At 53.4% G+C, this 16,774-nt stretch overlaps 1 non-coding gene across 1 annotated transcript; it reads left to right on the forward strand.

Annotated features, from left to right (window-relative positions):
• Nucleotides 1-15,773: 15,773 nt before the first annotated feature.
• On the forward strand, nucleotides 15,774-15,878 carry LOC121099843. Its single transcript, XR_005831585.1, has one exon. It is a non-coding gene; the product is annotated as a U6 spliceosomal RNA (small nuclear RNA).
• Nucleotides 15,879-16,774: the final 896 nt, after the last annotated feature.

Genomic DNA, 16,774 nt, shown 5'->3' on the forward strand with positions numbered 1-16,774 from the left:
TTATCAGCACATAAAATGCAGAGGCATAAACAGAGGAGCAAGGCGCCAGCCCACCGGGCAGGGATGGGCCCACTCCGCGCGTGCCCGTGCTGGGAACGTGTTATTTATGGATTGAAAGAGGAACAGGGAATGCAGCTTGTTGAGATTCTACCGCGCGTCTGATGCAGCGACGGGCAAATTATAAATTCTCTTGATCGACCCACAAACCATGTGGAGGAGAGATTCTGACTCCCAAAGCCCAGCTCTGTGTCTGTCCCGAAAATATCTGCTGCAGAGTACCCTCACCTTACAGACAAGGAACTCCAGGTTCGGAGCGGTTAGGTGGCTCAGCCGAGGCCTGCCGTCGAAGCCCCTCAGGCTCCCAGGTCAGACAGCGAGGGCTCACCGCAGTGAGCGGAGTCTCGGTCTCCCCATCTGTGTACGGGGACCATGGCCTCTGTCCACAACGTTGTTTTAGGATTAAATGCCCTGATAGGCGTTGAGATCCCCCCACACAGACACTCTCTTACAGCACAGAGAAGGGGCTCAGTGGGTGGCGAGGAGATTGTTAGCCCTGGGTGGAGCCATGGTTGGAACTCGGATCACCCCCCGAGGCAGAGCTGGCCCTTTCTGGCACAAATCAGACACACGCATGCAGCCCCAGATGCTCGAGCCGGGGCCGCATGGCCGGCTGCTGAAGCTCGGCTCTTCCTCGCTTGCTTCCAACCTGCTTCTTAGCTGCCTTGACAGGAAGCGAGCATCCAACCCTGACACACAGTTCGGCCCCAAGCTGACTCTTCCAGTCATTTCTGAGCTCCTCCACTTGCGCTTATGGTCCAGCAGGTGCAAGGGAAGTGTCGGTGGCCAGCAGGGACTTTGTAAGGAGCGGAGCCTTGGACGAGTACCAGTCGAAGAATCACAACATGGGCTCTAGTATTTTGGAGCACAAAGCTATGTATCCCTCCAAAGGTGACCATTCCCTTTTGAGAAAGAGCTTCTTGCTTGCTGGGGGGCCTGAGTAGAGGCTAATGTCTGAACACGGCACATAGGTGACCATGAGACCTGAGCGTCTCATCATGAACCGGGCGCTGCAGGCCCACCCAGCCCCAAGTCTGAGTGTGTGAGGCAGCAATTCGACATCAAAGCGAAATGGAAGATGATGGCCGGGGCTCCGGCAGGTCAGAAGGTGCAGGTAAGTAAGTTATGTGAGCGGGTCGCTCAGACCCCTCTGACATCGCCACCTGCCCCTCAGCCCCTGCCTGGGGCCTCATGAGGAGACAGAGACACCTGCCAGAGTTTTCTGACTGGGTTCCTGAAGGAGGGCGAGCTCAAACCCGGCTTGTGGAGGAAGCCGCATGCTTCCATCGAACATTATGGCCACAGCAGCACAGTCTCACTCAGGAGGACTTTTTTTTTTTTTTAATTTTTAATTTTAATGATTTTTTTATTATATTATGTTAGTCACCATACAGTACATCCCCGGCTCAGGAGGACTTCTAAAGAAAGACAGTGGAGAAAAAGTCTTCCAGCTCAGCTGAGCTCTGGGTGCCATGTTTGGTCGCCCACATCATCTGGGCCTGAGGTGTGGATCGACACTAATCCCTGGGCACTTGCTCATGGTTCGGCTAGAGGATCGGTGACTTAGAAGGAATGGGATGGAGGATTTGTGACAAGGAAGTCTGGGGACAAGGTATATGGAGGGACTTCTCAGTGTCATCCCAGACTACGGAGGTATAAGGTCCCATTTCACTTAAAGGGCGCCCAGTGCAGAGAAGACTCTGAATGGTCATCTGGACATAACGATGGGCCTGGTGGATGTCAGCAGTCTCCCTCCATCCCAGGACTTTGTGTGGGATATTTGTGATGTCCCTGTGCTTGCTCAATGGGCTGACAGACAAAGTGATCATGGTGACAAGGAAGAAGGCTATGCATGGATTTAATTCAAAGGACGTCCTCTTACTGAGGAAGACCCGGCTAGCTCTACTACTGAGTACCTGGTCTGCCCACAGCAGAGGCCAACACGGAGCCCCTGACATGACACCATCACCCAGGCCAAATAGCTAACTGCCACGTGGCAGGTTAATTACACCAGACTGCCTGCAAGATGGAGGGGCCGGGTTCACCCTCCCCGGAACGGACACATACTCGGGACGTGAACTTGTTGTTGCCATCCATAATGCTTCTGTGAGCACCACCATTCTTTCCCTCACAGAATGTCTTCATCACCATTCTGGTTCTGCATGCCGTTGCTTCTGATCAAGGAACTCGTGTCACAGCAAGGGAAGTACAACCATGGGCTCATGCACATGGAATTAGTTGGTGTTTCCATTCAGCCTACCACTGAGAACCAGCCAGCACATGAGGAAGGTCAGAGTTTAGTGAAGACCCAGTTATGGTGGCAGTTGAAAGAAACATCTAGAAAGGATGGGGATATAGATATTGAAGAACACAGTATATGCTTTGAGTCAGAGACCATCATATGGTGGAATCTCGTGCCATAACCAGAACACATGTGTCCTGAATTCAGGAGGTGAAAGTGAGCCTAGTTCCTCTCACTATCGCCCCTCATGACTCACTGTGTTAATTTGCTGCACCTGCCATACAAACTACCACATACTGGGAGGCTTACACAGAGATTAGAGGCTGGAAGTCCAAGAGCAAGGTGCCAGCAGAGCTGGGTTTCCCTGATACCTCTTTCCTTGACTTACAGATGACGACCTTCTCGCTAGGTCCTTACACGCATCCCTGGTGTCTCTTCCTCTTCTCATAAGGACACCAGTCTTGCTGGATTGGGGACTCACCCATATGACCTCATTTAACTTTTATTACCTCCTTCAAGGCCTTATCTCCGAAAACAGTCATAATGAGGGTTAGGGCTTCATCATATGAATTTGGAGGGAGCACAATTCAGTCTCTAACAACCACTCACAGAATATTTGCTTCCCCTTCTGACTTCTTGAGCTCTGCTGGTCTAGAGCTCAGAGACCCCAAGAAGGGCAGATGCTTTTCTAATCAGCTTCCATTGCCTCAGAAGACGAAACGGCCACCTGCCTCTTTGGGGTTTCTTATGTCATGGACTCAACGGGAATAAAAAGGAGCTACCGCACTTAGAGTGATTGACCCCAGTTGTCAAGAGGAAATTAGTTGGACACCACACCATCCGGGACGAAGAGGGCTGTGTCTGGAGCCCAGGGCATTCTCCGGGGCACGTCAACTTCTTCCAAGTCCCAAAGCAAAGGTTCATGAAAAATAAGGCAGCAAGACAAACAGGACTGCTGAGGACACAGACCCTTCTGGAATGAGCATCTGGGTCACTCTGCGAGACAAAGAACCCCCGGCAACTGAGGTTCTGAGGGAGGGCAAAGAAAATACGGAGGGGGTGGTACAAGGGGAATATCACAAATCTCCCCCGTGCTCCTGACCACCTGCAGAAAGAGAGCGCTGTGAGCAGTTTTGCAGACTTTCTCTTTGTACCCGTTATGGCTGCATATTTATGATATATGTTGCATATTATTGCATACATCTGTATACATTGTATGTTATCACATATATTTGTGTCAGTGAACGATAACCTTCTCTCTCATTTACCCTCTTCTTATTTTATACGCAATTGTTCGAGGTTAACCTTACAATGTAGCCTCCTGGGAACCGAGTACTGTGGCTAAATTTAAGGAGCTATGACCATAGTCAGCAATGGAAACAGTGAGTGTCAGGTCTTTGTTGCCTCCTCATTTTGGGGAAAGAGTGAAAACCCCCTCCCTGGTACGAAGGATGGTGGNCCGGGGCCGGGCCCCCCCTTTCCTTTGCTCTTTTTTTTTTTTTATGATTTTATTTATTTATTTATTTATTTGACAGAGAGAGAGACAGCCAGTGAGAGAGGGAACACAAGCAGGGGGAGTGGGAGAGGAAGAAGCAGGCTCCCAGCGGAGCAGGGAGCCCAATGTGGGGCTTGATCCCAGAACTCTGGGATCACGCCCTGAGCCGAAGGCAGACGCTTAACGACTGAGCCACCCCGGCGCCCCTGAGCTTTGATACTGAGGCTGAGCTCTGTGAGCATTTCTCCTTCCCCACATCGGTCTTCCTCCATATCTGGCCCTGGAGGGACACTGTCATGCTGTAGCAAAGGAAGCTGCTTCTCTTCCTGGTTATGCTGGGTCACCCCACTTCCCATGGGATGACCAGTGGCGTTCACTGTCCACCGAGTCCCTCTGGCGCCCTTGTGGAGCACTTCCCATGGACCACCTCTGATCTCCCCACAGCCTCTTGCAGGTGTCTCATCTCCCTGAGTGGCTGACCGGACAGAGGCGGATCCCCTCTGGTCTGCAGCCTCTGGCAGGTTCTTTGACCACAGCTTGCTGTGTCTCTGTGCAGGCGCACCCTTGTGGACAAGGTCTGAATCGCAGCCTAGATTTGGGGTGGGGAGAATCCTCGAAGTTCTTGGCTCCTTCCTTGTTCTTTCTCCCTCAGCACTGGAGGGAGTAGCTGCAGTCTGCATCCCATACCGCGTGGTCCTCTCGGTCTCTGCTAGTGTTTAACCACCTTTATAGGTGAAATTATTTGCATTAAATTTTCCCTATTCAGATGGTGCCTTTCTATCTTCTGGTTGGACCCCAGTGAATTCACAGCATGATTCAGGCCAGCAGTGGGGGAAAGGTGTTGGTAGGAGAGATTTTGATCTCACACAGGCCCAGGTCCACTTACTCGTCAACACGGTTGATGGGGCATCTCCTTGGGGCCCCCGCGGTCCTCGGATTTGGGGACGTAGCTGTGAGGCAGATCCTAGAATCGCCACCATCTGGGGGCTCACAGTCGAGCCCAGAGTGAGAGAATCTAATTATCTGCGTGATTTTGAGGCCAGACTTTGTCTCTGAGAGTTTGAGTTTCCTTGTCTGAAAAATGTAAGCAATGCGAGTCATAGAGCTGTTGTGAGGATTTCGTGGGACACAAAACCTACAAATGGTTTAGGGCAGTGCCTGGCACATGCCAAGCACCGAATAAATCTCTTATGCTTCTTAATAAACCACAGAAAGATGGAGCGGAAGGGGACACAACCCACCCCCTCTTCCAGCAGAGGAGGACACAGACCAGAGAGGTGACGGTCACACAGCAAATTCGTGGCCGACTTGGTCCTAGAACTCAAGTATTCTAACATCCTGATGACACTCCCACACCTGGCATCTTTAGGTGTGGACCCCAGGCGGGTCCACGCGGACCATCCCGGCTCAGGTGGAAAGAGGGCTGAAGCGGATTTGACCTCACCAAGCCCCCAGTCAGGCTGAGCTGCTTCCTGAGTGTGACGAGAGCTGGGGCAGCAGACTCTGCTGCCAGCGGTGCCACTGGTAGCATGGGTCTGGCACAGAGTGGGTCATGGGGCCGCTTGTCCCCTGCTGGCCTGGCCTGGCCTGGCCTGCCCTGAGCACGGCTTGAAGGTTGGGTGGCACGTCCATCATCTCAGAGATGTCCAGATGTCCATGTGCTGAGCCCTCGGATACCGCTCTAGCAGCCACCCCTCCCCGCACTCCTGGCTCTCTCCCTCCTTGCCCCTGTGCCCCTCCTCCCATCGCTTTCTCTGCACCATTGTTCCCGGTTACCTCTCCTCCTTCCTCCTCTTCTTTATCTGCCCTTCCTCTTTCTTCTTCTTTACTGTCTCTTCCCTTCCCCCCTCTCCTCCCGTCCCTCACCCTGTTCCCTTCCATCCAGCACCCTCTTCTCCATGTTCACCCCCACCCACTCTCCCCTCCAACTGCTTCCCTCCCTTCCCCTCTCCATCCTCTGAACACTTCTGGCCAAAAGGAAAAGGCGACCTTGCTAGCCCGCCAGACTCCTTGCCCTACACTGCTAACCCCATCGGCTTCTAACTCACTTCACTTAACATAAACCCTCCAGGGTCATCCATTTGCAGGACAAAAACAGTATGATTTCACTTACAGGCAGAATCTAAAATAGAAAAATGAGCTCACAAAACAAAACAGAAACAAACTCATAGACACGAAGAACAGATGTGTGGTGACGACTTTCCTGGAGGTAATCACTTGGTAATGAACACAGATATCGAACTAGAATGCCATGTGCTGAAACTTAGAGAATGTTATAGCCAGTTTCACCTCAATTAAAAAAGAAAAGATAACAGGGACAACATCTACGGCCACTGGGTTTGCTGCCAGTAAAAAGAACACGCCCTCTCCCTGTAATTTGCTGTTGCCTTTGGCCATTTAGACGGGGCCTGCGCATCGCACTTTATCTCCGAGCAGAACAACGCTACCTAATGACATCCCACCGTCAAGCAAACAGTGTCAGTCCCCGCGGCCAGGAGCATTGTCAGCTCCACGTCCCAGCATCTCCTGCATCCGGAGGAAGGAAGGAGCCGCCTACGAGCCTTCTCCAGCAGGGGACAGGTGTGTCTGAGGCTCCCGGGGCGTCCGGAGAGAGGGCACGGCGCCTCTCAGCACTGGCCCAGCCCGTCTTCCCCGCCTTGGACAAGGTGGTGCCGAGGTTCCACGGACAGGGTGCAGGCTTGAGTCTGCAGAAGTGGGTTCACATCTGCCTCTACCCCTTCCTCACTGCACAAGCCTTCCCGGGGCTCTCTGACCCTCTGTTTCCTTCTCTGTACAATGGGGAGCGTGCTCCTGACTGTGAGGGCAAAATGAGCTGCACGAGAAGCCCCTGTGTAGTCCTGGGCACTTAGTAGGTGCTCGGGAGAGGTGGCTTTGTTCGTCCCCTTCCCCGTTGCCCAAACTCCTAAGGCAAACTAGATTCACACCACAGGGATGTGCTCCCTCTCCCTGCATTTCAGGCCGAAATGTGTTCTTCCTACACCTGGAGAACTCTTAGTCACCCCTCCAAACCCACCCTCAAATCTGATAGCTCTTGTGGCTCCTTCTCTGACAGTTTAAACCCCCTTCTCTGGCGGAATGAGTCTCTCCCTTCTCACTGCTACCGTCCTTGTCAAGGTCCTTTGGTGTCAAGAGCCAGCTCCAAGGAAGGGCTGTCTGACAATGTCTGCCACCTGTCAAGGGACCAGGGCAGCATCGGACCTCCCGGGACCTGGCGGGGGGGTGGGGAGCCCAAGGAATCAAGACAGCGTCTCTCCTTCCCCTCCTTTCACCGTGGGCTCATAAAAGACCTTGTCTCTAGTCTCTCACCAGACTGTGCTCACCTGTCATTAGGCATGCAGCTGGAAATCCACCCAGTCACACATGGCTTTTTGGTGGGACTAAAATAAAATGCAGCCGTGCAGTGACAGGGGCCTCACCCCTGGGCCCGTCAGTTATGATCAAAGGAGGGGCGGCAGCTAAGGAGTAAACAGTGTCCCATCGTCAGTAGGGCGGGTGTGGCGGCAGGTGCTCGGAGAGGCACCAGGCACACTCCGGGCCATGTCCCCGTACTTCTCAGGGTGCTCAGTGCACGCAGCTCTCGGCCCTCAGCTCACACAGCCTTCCCGCCAGACGGCCAGCTCCTCGTCGGAGCCCCGGCTTGTCCCACAAGCTGGAATCAGAGCAGTTGTCAAAAATGCTACAGGGAATGACCACAGGGGCAAAGAGAGGGTCAAAAGGCAAGCGTCCTTGTTCTCATGACGCTTTCCCTCTCCACTAGAATAGGCACGGCCCACTTATCCCTCTAGTTTGTCTTCTTTGGGGACGACTGTCCCTCCTGGACTCACCTCAGTCCACACACACTCGCCCCTCGTCCATCTACCCCCAACTTGTCCGCCCGGCATCCACTCCCTTTCCAGTTTCTTCCCCTCGCCCCACATGTCCTCTAATGCGCCCCTCTTACTAGGCGTGCAACCATCCGTCCAGCCATCCGTCCAGCCATCGGTCCAGCCATCGTATGTCCTTGGCTCTGGCCCCATGTGCTTATGCCTAAGAATCCCGTTTCCCCTCAAAGCATCCGCATCATTCCTGGAGAACATCTCGCACACTCCCTGACAGGACCGGTCAGCTTTCCGGTGATCTATTCTGTAGAACCCACGACTCACCATGACACGCACACATGCGTGCACGCACACCCACACACGCCCTGTGCAAGGTCAATGCTTCCGCAGGGCGCTGGAGTTTGTCGAGCACCTGCTGGGCCCCACAGCTGCCTCCCCTTCATACCGCTGCGTCCTGCCGTGCCCGCCACCCCCATCTGCGCGGAGCCCTGGAGAGTCACTCAGCATTGCACGGCAAGGTGAGGTCCCCAAATGCTGTTTGTGGTTGTGCCTGTGGTTGTAGTTGTTCTGTGGAAACACCTTTGCACATGACAAATATCAGAAGAAAATGCAGGGGTGGGGGGAGATGAGGAGCAAGGCTATCCGAGGGTCTGGGGCACAGTAGGCACTGCGTAAACATCAGCTATGTGAAGGCACGAGTGAGTCGGGAGCTTAGGTCCTGTGACATGCCCGAAATAGATGCAAGGGACTACCACAGGCTGAAGTCATCCAAACAGGCATCTCCCGGAGGGCATTTTTCGGGGTAAGCGTTCTGCCCTCGCTTTCCCCTGGCCTGGGGAGAGACAGGGAGGTGGGGCCACCTATTTTTAGACCTCAAAGAGCCACGTGCGGAGCAGGAGAGCAGCTGGTTGGCTGCCAGCACCTAGAGTGTCAGGTGATCTCATTAGGGGAGGAGGGGACAAGGAGGGCTGCCACCTCGGTCCCTGACCCTGCCCAGAAAATGCAGGGTAGTGGCATCATGGGCAGCGTGCTGGCGTGCATTCACTCAGCCCCAGACATCGGAATCCACAGGGGAGGCGGCACGGGGTGAGCCCATGTCAGCCCCGGTATTATCCAGGTGTACTGCTCTACAGGCACGCACATACACGCACACACATACACGCACACACACACACACATGTGCACACGCACGTGCACAGACAGAAATGTTTCCTCTTGGTGTTCACGCAGCCACAGAAATTTCCAACATGATTCCCATTGTGGAGAGGAGTAATCAACGCTCAGGGAGGTGAGTCACCGATCCAGAGTCCACGGCCAGCGGATGGCAGGGCAGGGACACAAGCCCATGTGCCTCGGACCTGTAACCACCTCACTCCAGTGCCTAAAAGACAGACCCACTCTCACCCCCACCATGGCACCTATCAGTCCGCTTTATGTTTGTCCCCTTGGGCACCTGCCTCCCCCATCAGACTGTGAAGCCCTGAGGGTGGACCCCCTATTTGTGTTCCTGCATTCGTCCCAGCTCAGGGCCTTAGGACACCCCACCCCCCACTGATACATAAAGGAGAAGAGAAGGGGGTACAGCCCACAGTCCAGGCTCATCCATATTTATCAATGGATGGAACTCAACGGGGCCTGGAGATGAGGCTGCATGAAGGGTGATAGGAGAAATCGAGGCAGGGAAAGAACAAGCCCAGGGCCCACAGTTCTAGTACATTCCCAGACGCCTCTGCCAGGTGAGCTGAGCTGGGCTGCGCTTAGCTGCCTATGTCGGGAAAACCGGAGCCACCTGTATGCCCGAGTCTACTGGACTCCGAAGACCCAGCAAAGGGCACGGCAGAGACATCAGCTGCGCAGTCAGATAACACAATTAGCTCTTTAATGAGGAGCCTGGGGAGTGTCCTGTGGACCGTGGACCCAAATCACAGTGATTATGAAGCACTAATCTCTTCAAAGGCTCATGAGTTCTCTGGAACATCACCAGGACAGATCAGAGCCTCTCGGTGCCTCTCCCACATTCCTTCCAAATCAATAGATGCGTAGTGGTTGGGAGGAAAACAAATCAGGGTGACCCGGGGTTGCAGAGAAGGCCCAGGGCCTGGAAACAGATCGATGGGGAGGCATTTGCAAGGATGAGACAGTGCATCCCTTCTGGCCGATAAACCCCCCAGGCTGGGTGATATTATACCCGTCCTCTGATCACCAAACCCACATGTGGGGTAGACACAGCCTTTGTCTGCGGGGACAGGGCCCACGGTGGCGCGCACCACCCCGGAGGCCACATTCCTGGATGGCCTGTGCTGGGGGCTAGGGGCAGGGACTGAGCCCGATGGGCCTGGGTTTGTATCCGGCTCTGCCATCACCACACAGGCAGCCTGGGCGAGTCTCATCTCCTCTCTGAGCCTCAGTTTCCCACCTGGGGCTGCAGGGGTGGGGCAGGAGCCAGGCTCCCAGGTCCCTGAACAGGCTCGAGGTCAGGTCATTGCTGTAGGAGCCGTGGGGCCTCTGAGGGGCTCTGAGCAGCTGGAGGATGGGGACCCGCCTGCATTTCAAACAAACCCCTCAGCCCCTGTGGGTTGTGGGGACAAAAGGGTGACCTGCTGTGGGAAAGCTTAGACCCCCACAGCTCAGCAGCAAATATCCAGGGGTGGAGGGAGGTGGAGAGAGACCCACCAGCTGATGACGCTTGCCTGCCCCCATCCGCGCAGAAGAGCCTCCCGCACACAGGCGCTGAACCCCGCACCTCACAGCCACCCAGCACCCAGCACCCTCTCCTCCCTGCGTCCTCACAGCCCTGAGAGGTGAATGTCGTTACCACCTCCTTTCACAAAAGGAGAAACTGAGGCTCAGAGGAACCGCAGAATGGGAAGGACCTGGGAGAACTGGCCCACACCCATTTCACAGAGGGGGAAACGGAGGCCCAGAGATGGGCAATGGCTTGCAGAACGGAACTGTCTTAATGCACTGCTAAATGCCCCTGTGGTGGGTCCAGCGTGCACCCGAGGGTCAAAAAACAGGGGTTTCCAGTCTGCTTCCCTGGCCCCTCCAAGGCCACTGTGTCGGAGCTCCGGCTGGGAGCACCCTTCGAGCACCATCAGATGTAAGTGAAACGTGGATGGATGATGCCAGCCACCAGTCCTCCCAGTTCTGTGTGACCCCCAGCCGGCTGGAGCCCGTGGTTTGGCCTGGGTGTGATCTGAGCCTCTGGCTGACTCACAGCCTGGCCATCCTCCGCTGGCTCCCGACGCCCAGCTGTCTCCCCAGGCTTCTGAGGACAGCAGCCATGTTGGGTCCCCACCCCTCCCAGGACCCAGATCCCAGGGACAGGGCAGGTGTTGGTCTCAGCTCGGGGGAGTTGGGGCCTGCTGGGAGCGAGGAGGGCTCTCTGCTCCCAGGTCACACAGGGACCTGGAAAGTCCCACTGTCACTGGGGAATCCGGAGCAGGGAACAGGGGTGGTGAGGGGCCATGGAGCCAGGTCACGTAGGGACAGGCTGGGGGGGCTCTGGGGAGCAAGTCTGCTCAGGAAGGGCTGCCAGCGGCTGCCATGTGGGCCCCAGGGACCATGAGGACCGAAATGTTGCAGAGTTTGCAACCTCAGGGACAGTGTCCTCCAGCCCCACGTGCTCACAGCATGAAGGTTCCCTGGAGATTTGAAGGAGTCTCCCCATCCACACTCTGCTTACAGGCCTCATGTCCCCCCAGCACAGGAGGCGGTCTTTCCCACAAACACTCAGGGGCCACCTGAATCTTTCATCCCAAGGAGAGAGATCCTGTAGTCTCTGTCTTGGTGTCTCTGTCTGTCTCTCTGTCTCTTCCAGCCTTGGCACCTCACCCCTACACCCCGCCTGTCTCTCCCCCCTTCCCCCTCGTTCCCTCCCTCCTCCCCCTCATTCCCTCCTTCCTCCCCCCATGTATGCCAGGTTTATTTTCAGAACCTCCGAATCCTTCCCAAGCCTCTGACATTTACTCTTTGGAATTAGAAAATTTTCTTTCTCTTTCCTAGAGCAAGGCTGGCGGAAAAGATTTCCCTGGGGACCTACCTGCCCTTCCCGAGGTGAAATGCCGGGGGCAGAGCTGGGTTATGTCAGCCCGGCACCGATTGTGTCAACCAGCAATTATTAGGCACCCACTGTGCACCAGGCCCTTCTCAGGAACCACCACAGTCCGTGCATTTAAGAACCCTGCAGGCTTGGCGTTACCATCTGCACCTGGCAGGTGAAAGGGGCAGGTAAATCACAGGCTGGGGCAGGTAAATGACAAGTCTAAGGTCACCTGGCAAGTGAGAGGTGGAACAGGCATGAAACCAAACCTCTCGGGCTCCGAAGTCCATTTCCTTCCTCCGTGTGCTGCCTTCAAGGCCCATGGGAGCTGGGGCCCTGGAGGACGGGTAGCATTTGGGGGACCAAGAGTTTAGGGTACACGGCATCCAGGCAGAGGGAACAGCAGGAGCAAAGCATCCGCGTGGTCAATCAAGGATAGGGTGGGTGGAGGGTCTGATCCCAGAAGGAACACGTGCAGGACAGGGAAATTCCCACACCAGAAGATTAACCTAAGGGACCGCAAGGATGAGGGCATGCTGAGAGCCCGTATCAGGCACTGTTCTCAGTATTTTGTGTGCACTAACCCATCCATCCCCACGGCAACCCTATGAGACAGACACCATTTCAATCTTATTTTACAAAAGGGGAAACGGAGGCTCAGAGAGGTTAGGAAACTAAGCCAGTCGGCGGCACAGCCGGGATTTGGACTGTGACCCAGCTCCTGCTGCCGCACCACCCCCCTGCACAGCCTTCATTGGCCCATCTTCCGCAGCCTCACAGGCTGACCTTAGTGGTTTTCCGTGGAAGATGGGCCTAAGCAGGAAGATGGGATGGTCAGAGCTGGGGTGGTGTGGACCAGTCCGAAGGGGACGGAGAGCTATGTCATGTCCCTCAGGAGCCGGGGGGTGGCGGGGGGCGTGTGCAGGGCCACGAGTGCTTAATTCATCTCCCCCTGGCCACTTGGCTTCGCTCCGGTCACAAGGAAGGTGCTTGAGGATGACAGTAGCCTGGCTCTGGAAGTGCACCTGGGCGGGCGTATTTTCCCAATGAACTCTGCCCTACCCCAAGCAGGAGGCAGCCAGGCCCCTGCCCATGCTCCCTGTACCCCAAAACTCAGCAACTAAAGCAACACACGTGCTTTGTCTCAGTTTCTATGAGTCAGGAGCCCAGGTGTGACCCAGCTGGTCTCTCACCAGCTGGAGTCAGGGTGCTGGCTGGGGTTGGGTCTCATCTGAGGACTCCCCGGAGAAACGCCCCTGTTTCCTGAGGTCTGCTGGACCGAGAGTTTCATTTCCCTGCCCGCTGTTGGCTGGAGGCCTCCCTCAATTCCATGTTCATACACCTCTCCCACCTGAGAGCTTATCCCATCAAAGCTGGGAGCCTGCTAGCAGACAGAAGTCTCCATGCTTTGCCCCCAGTCATAGGAGAGGCACACCCCGGATGATGCCGTGTTCTGTTGTATAAGAAAGGGGAGGCGAGTACATGAGAACACAGAGACCAGGAGGTGCGGATCAGCGAGGGCCATGTTGAGGCTGCCTCCCACCTCCCGAGGTCCTTGGGAAAGGCCTGGCTGCAGGGACGGTGTGTCCCAGCCAGCTCCCCGCCAAACAGACTGAAGGCACTAGAGCTGCGTGCAGCCACAGCCAGGTGGCCCCACTGGACCGCATTGTCCCTTCGGAGAAGAACAAGATAGGGAAAGGACGGCATGAGGGCAGAAACTTCCTAAGCCTATGAAGGCTGCACTCTGGATGTTTGGAAGGAAGGCCAGCTGGATCCTGTCAGATGGCTGGGACCACCCTGAAAAGGATGGAAGTCGGTGGAGCAGTCATCCTTGCCGGAGAAGGGAGGCCGGCCAGGACACCGCCCATCTCTTGCTTTGGGGTGGTTTGCGGGAGAAGAGTAGGATCTGGCTCCAGGGAGAAGAGACACATCAATGCAAGTCCAGGCTAAGGAGCAGCAACACAGACCCAACAGCATTCACCCCCACTGTTGTTCCCCAGGATTCTGGTCCCAGGGAACCCCTAGGGCCTCAAGGATCAATGACCAATACGGGCCATTGGCCAATAATGCCCACAGGGACTTCCCCCATTTCAAGAGATGCTCCCGAGGGATGAGCTCAGTGGCTCCGAGGGACTCACCTGTCATTTCCTATCACGCCTTGTGGCAGATCGAACCCATTGAGATACGACCACCTGTGGAATAAAAAAGAAGCTCATCCCAGCATTCAAAGCCTTTCATGACCTGGACCCAGTATTCCCAGAAATCCCTATAGGTTTTCCAGACTTCAGACAAACCAACTGACAACCTCTCGTTTGACCGTTTGCTCACTCTGCCATTCATTAGCAAATATTAAAGGCGTCGCACCATGTGCCGGGCCCTGTGCTGGGTGTAAAGGGTCATTCTAGCTCTTACCTCGCCCCATCACAGAACAGTTCCCAACCATCTTCCCCCAGCACACCGTGTTCTCACCTCTGAGCCTTTGCACATGCTATTCCCTCAGACTGGTACACTTTTCCCCTCTTCTCTGGGTTTCTCCTGACTTTCTTTAAGATGCTGCTCAGATAAGAGTGCCTGGGTGGCTCAGTCCATTAAGCATCAGACTCTTGGTTTTGGCTCAGGTCTTGATCTCAGGGTTGTGAGATCCAGCCCCAAGTCAGCCTCTGTGCTCAGCACAGAGTCTGCTTGAGATTCTCACTCTCCCTCTCTCTCTGCCCCTTCCCCCCACTCTTGTGCTCTCTCTCTCCCTCTCTCAAACAAATAAATCTTAAAAAAACAAAGACTCCGCTCAGACATCCATTCCTCTAGGAAGCCTTTTGTGATCCCAGGCTGAATTCTTTCCCCCCATAGTTCACTCAGAGCCCCCAGTGCTCACCCCTAACACCGCCAATCAGCAGGTGGCTCTCCTCCATGCAGAGATTCAGGGCCCCAGGAGAAGCGCGGCCTGTTCCTGTCTCTTGGGAGCTGATGATCCAAGCAAGGGATGACTCTAAGCAGATTCGTGGTGGTTACTCATTCCCTGGTGAATTAAGTGACGGTGGAAGGGAGGGGAGAGCCAAATTATGTTTCTGAGGTGCTCATTATACACCAGGCTGCCTGCCCGGTGTATTTGTAGAATATTGATCTTTCACAGCAAACACATAGAGAAGTATTATCAGCCTTGCTTTGCAGATGAGGAAATGGAAGTTTCGACTGATTAAGGTCACACAGCCAGTGAATGGCCTCAGGCTCAGCCCAACAGCTCATGTAAGTCCCTGCCATGGGCCCTCTCGTGAATGTTGAGGGTGTATTCCCTGGTCAGTACCTCACTGATGGCAGAACGGCCCTTCTTCTTCTCGCCCCTCCTCTTAGCGAGAGCCCTTCTGCCAGGCCCTGGTTGGAAAGCTTGAATGTGATTTTTTTTTTTAAAGATTTTATTTATTTATTTGACAGAGACAGAGACAGCCAGTGAGAGAGGGAACACAAGTAGGGGGAGTGGGAGAGGAAGAAGCAGGCTCATAGCAGAGGAGCCAGATGTGGGGCTCGATCCCAGAACGCCGGGATCACGCCCTGAGCTGAAGGCAGACACTTAACCGCTGTGCCACCCAGGCGCCCCTTGAACGTGATTATTAATTTGGTGAGCTTTTGACACACGAGCTTGCTGTTTGTTTTCTGTTTTTCACATCTCTTCCTCATTCACGTTTTTCTTTTTCTGCCTTTATGAATTATTGATTACTTCTCTGATTCCATTTAATCTTTTTTGTTGGCTTAAGACCTATTTTTGTCTTGGTATTTTCTTTTTTTTTTCTTTTTTTTTAAAGATTTTATTTATTTATTCGACAGAGATAGAGACAGCCAGCGAGAGAGAGAACACAAGCAGGGGGAGTGGGAGAGGAAGAAGCAGGCTCATAGCGGAGGAGCCTGATGTGGGGCTCGATCCCAGAACGCCGGGATCATGCCCTGAGCCGAAGGCAGACGCTTAACCGCTGTACCACCCAGGCGCCCCCTGTCTTGGTATTTTCGTGGTCACTTTAGGGTTTATACTAGGCATCCTCACCACCATGTATCTTCGGGTGGTATTACATCACTGCACGTTTAATGCAAGAATTCTGTAAGAGTAGCGCTTGCTGCGGCAGGACATACACTAAAATTGAAAGGATACAGACAAGACTAGCATGGCCCCTAAGCAAGGATGACATGCGAATTTGTCAAGTGTTCCATATTTTTTAAAATTTTGTTTAGCCACTTAAAGAAAATATGCTTATGACACAATTTGCCTCGAATCCATCCCAAGTTGTAGCTTTGTTTTCCAATTAAAAGATGACAATTTACACCCTCCCCCCCAAAAAGAATTCTGTAATAGTGTACTTCTATTTTTCCTTTCTAGGGTTTTAACTTCTCCGTATGTTATAAATCCAACAGTACGTTGTTGTCATCGGTCTTCAAACGTTCTATTATTTTTTACAAAGATGTAAATAGTAACAGAAACTATTTTATGTTAGCCTGTGTAATTTCTCTTTCCAGCACTCTTCATTCCCTTGTGAGATCCATCCAGTCTCATTTCTCTTCCTCCCAAATGACATTTAACATCCCTTGTGGTGTCAGTCTGCTGGTGATTTATTCCTTCAGGACAGAAAAAAATTTTTGAAAAAAAAAAAGCCAAAAAGATTCCAAATTCAATGGAGAGTATAAACCCACAGGTCCAAGGCGATCAACAAATCACAAGCACAAAAGATGGAAAAAACGACACTAGGTCACATCATGATCAAAGTGCTAAAAGCCAGTGGTAAAGAGAAAGCCTTGAAATCATCAAGAGGGAGAAGAAAGACACATTATACAGAGGAACAAAAATAAGGATGACAGTATATTTCCCCTCAGAAACAATTCAAGTGGGGAAAGAGTAGAGAAATGTTTTAAAACACTGGGGGGAAAAAACCCTCTTAGACTAAAATTCTAAACTCAAAAGAATATCTTTCAAGAACAAAAGAGGAAGACTTTTTTTAAACATATAAAACATGAAATATTCATGGGATTTGCCTTTTCAATCTTATCTTTCAGAAATCATTGTGTCTTCTTTGCTTGAAGACTAACATCTGAAAAATCATTGTTTTGTATATGTTTTT

This window comes from Ursus maritimus, unplaced genomic scaffold (assembly GCF_017311325.1).
Source record: "Ursus maritimus isolate PB19 unplaced genomic scaffold, ASM1731132v1 scaffold_32, whole genome shotgun sequence".
Lineage (NCBI taxonomy): Eukaryota > Metazoa > Chordata > Mammalia > Carnivora > Ursidae > Ursus > Ursus maritimus.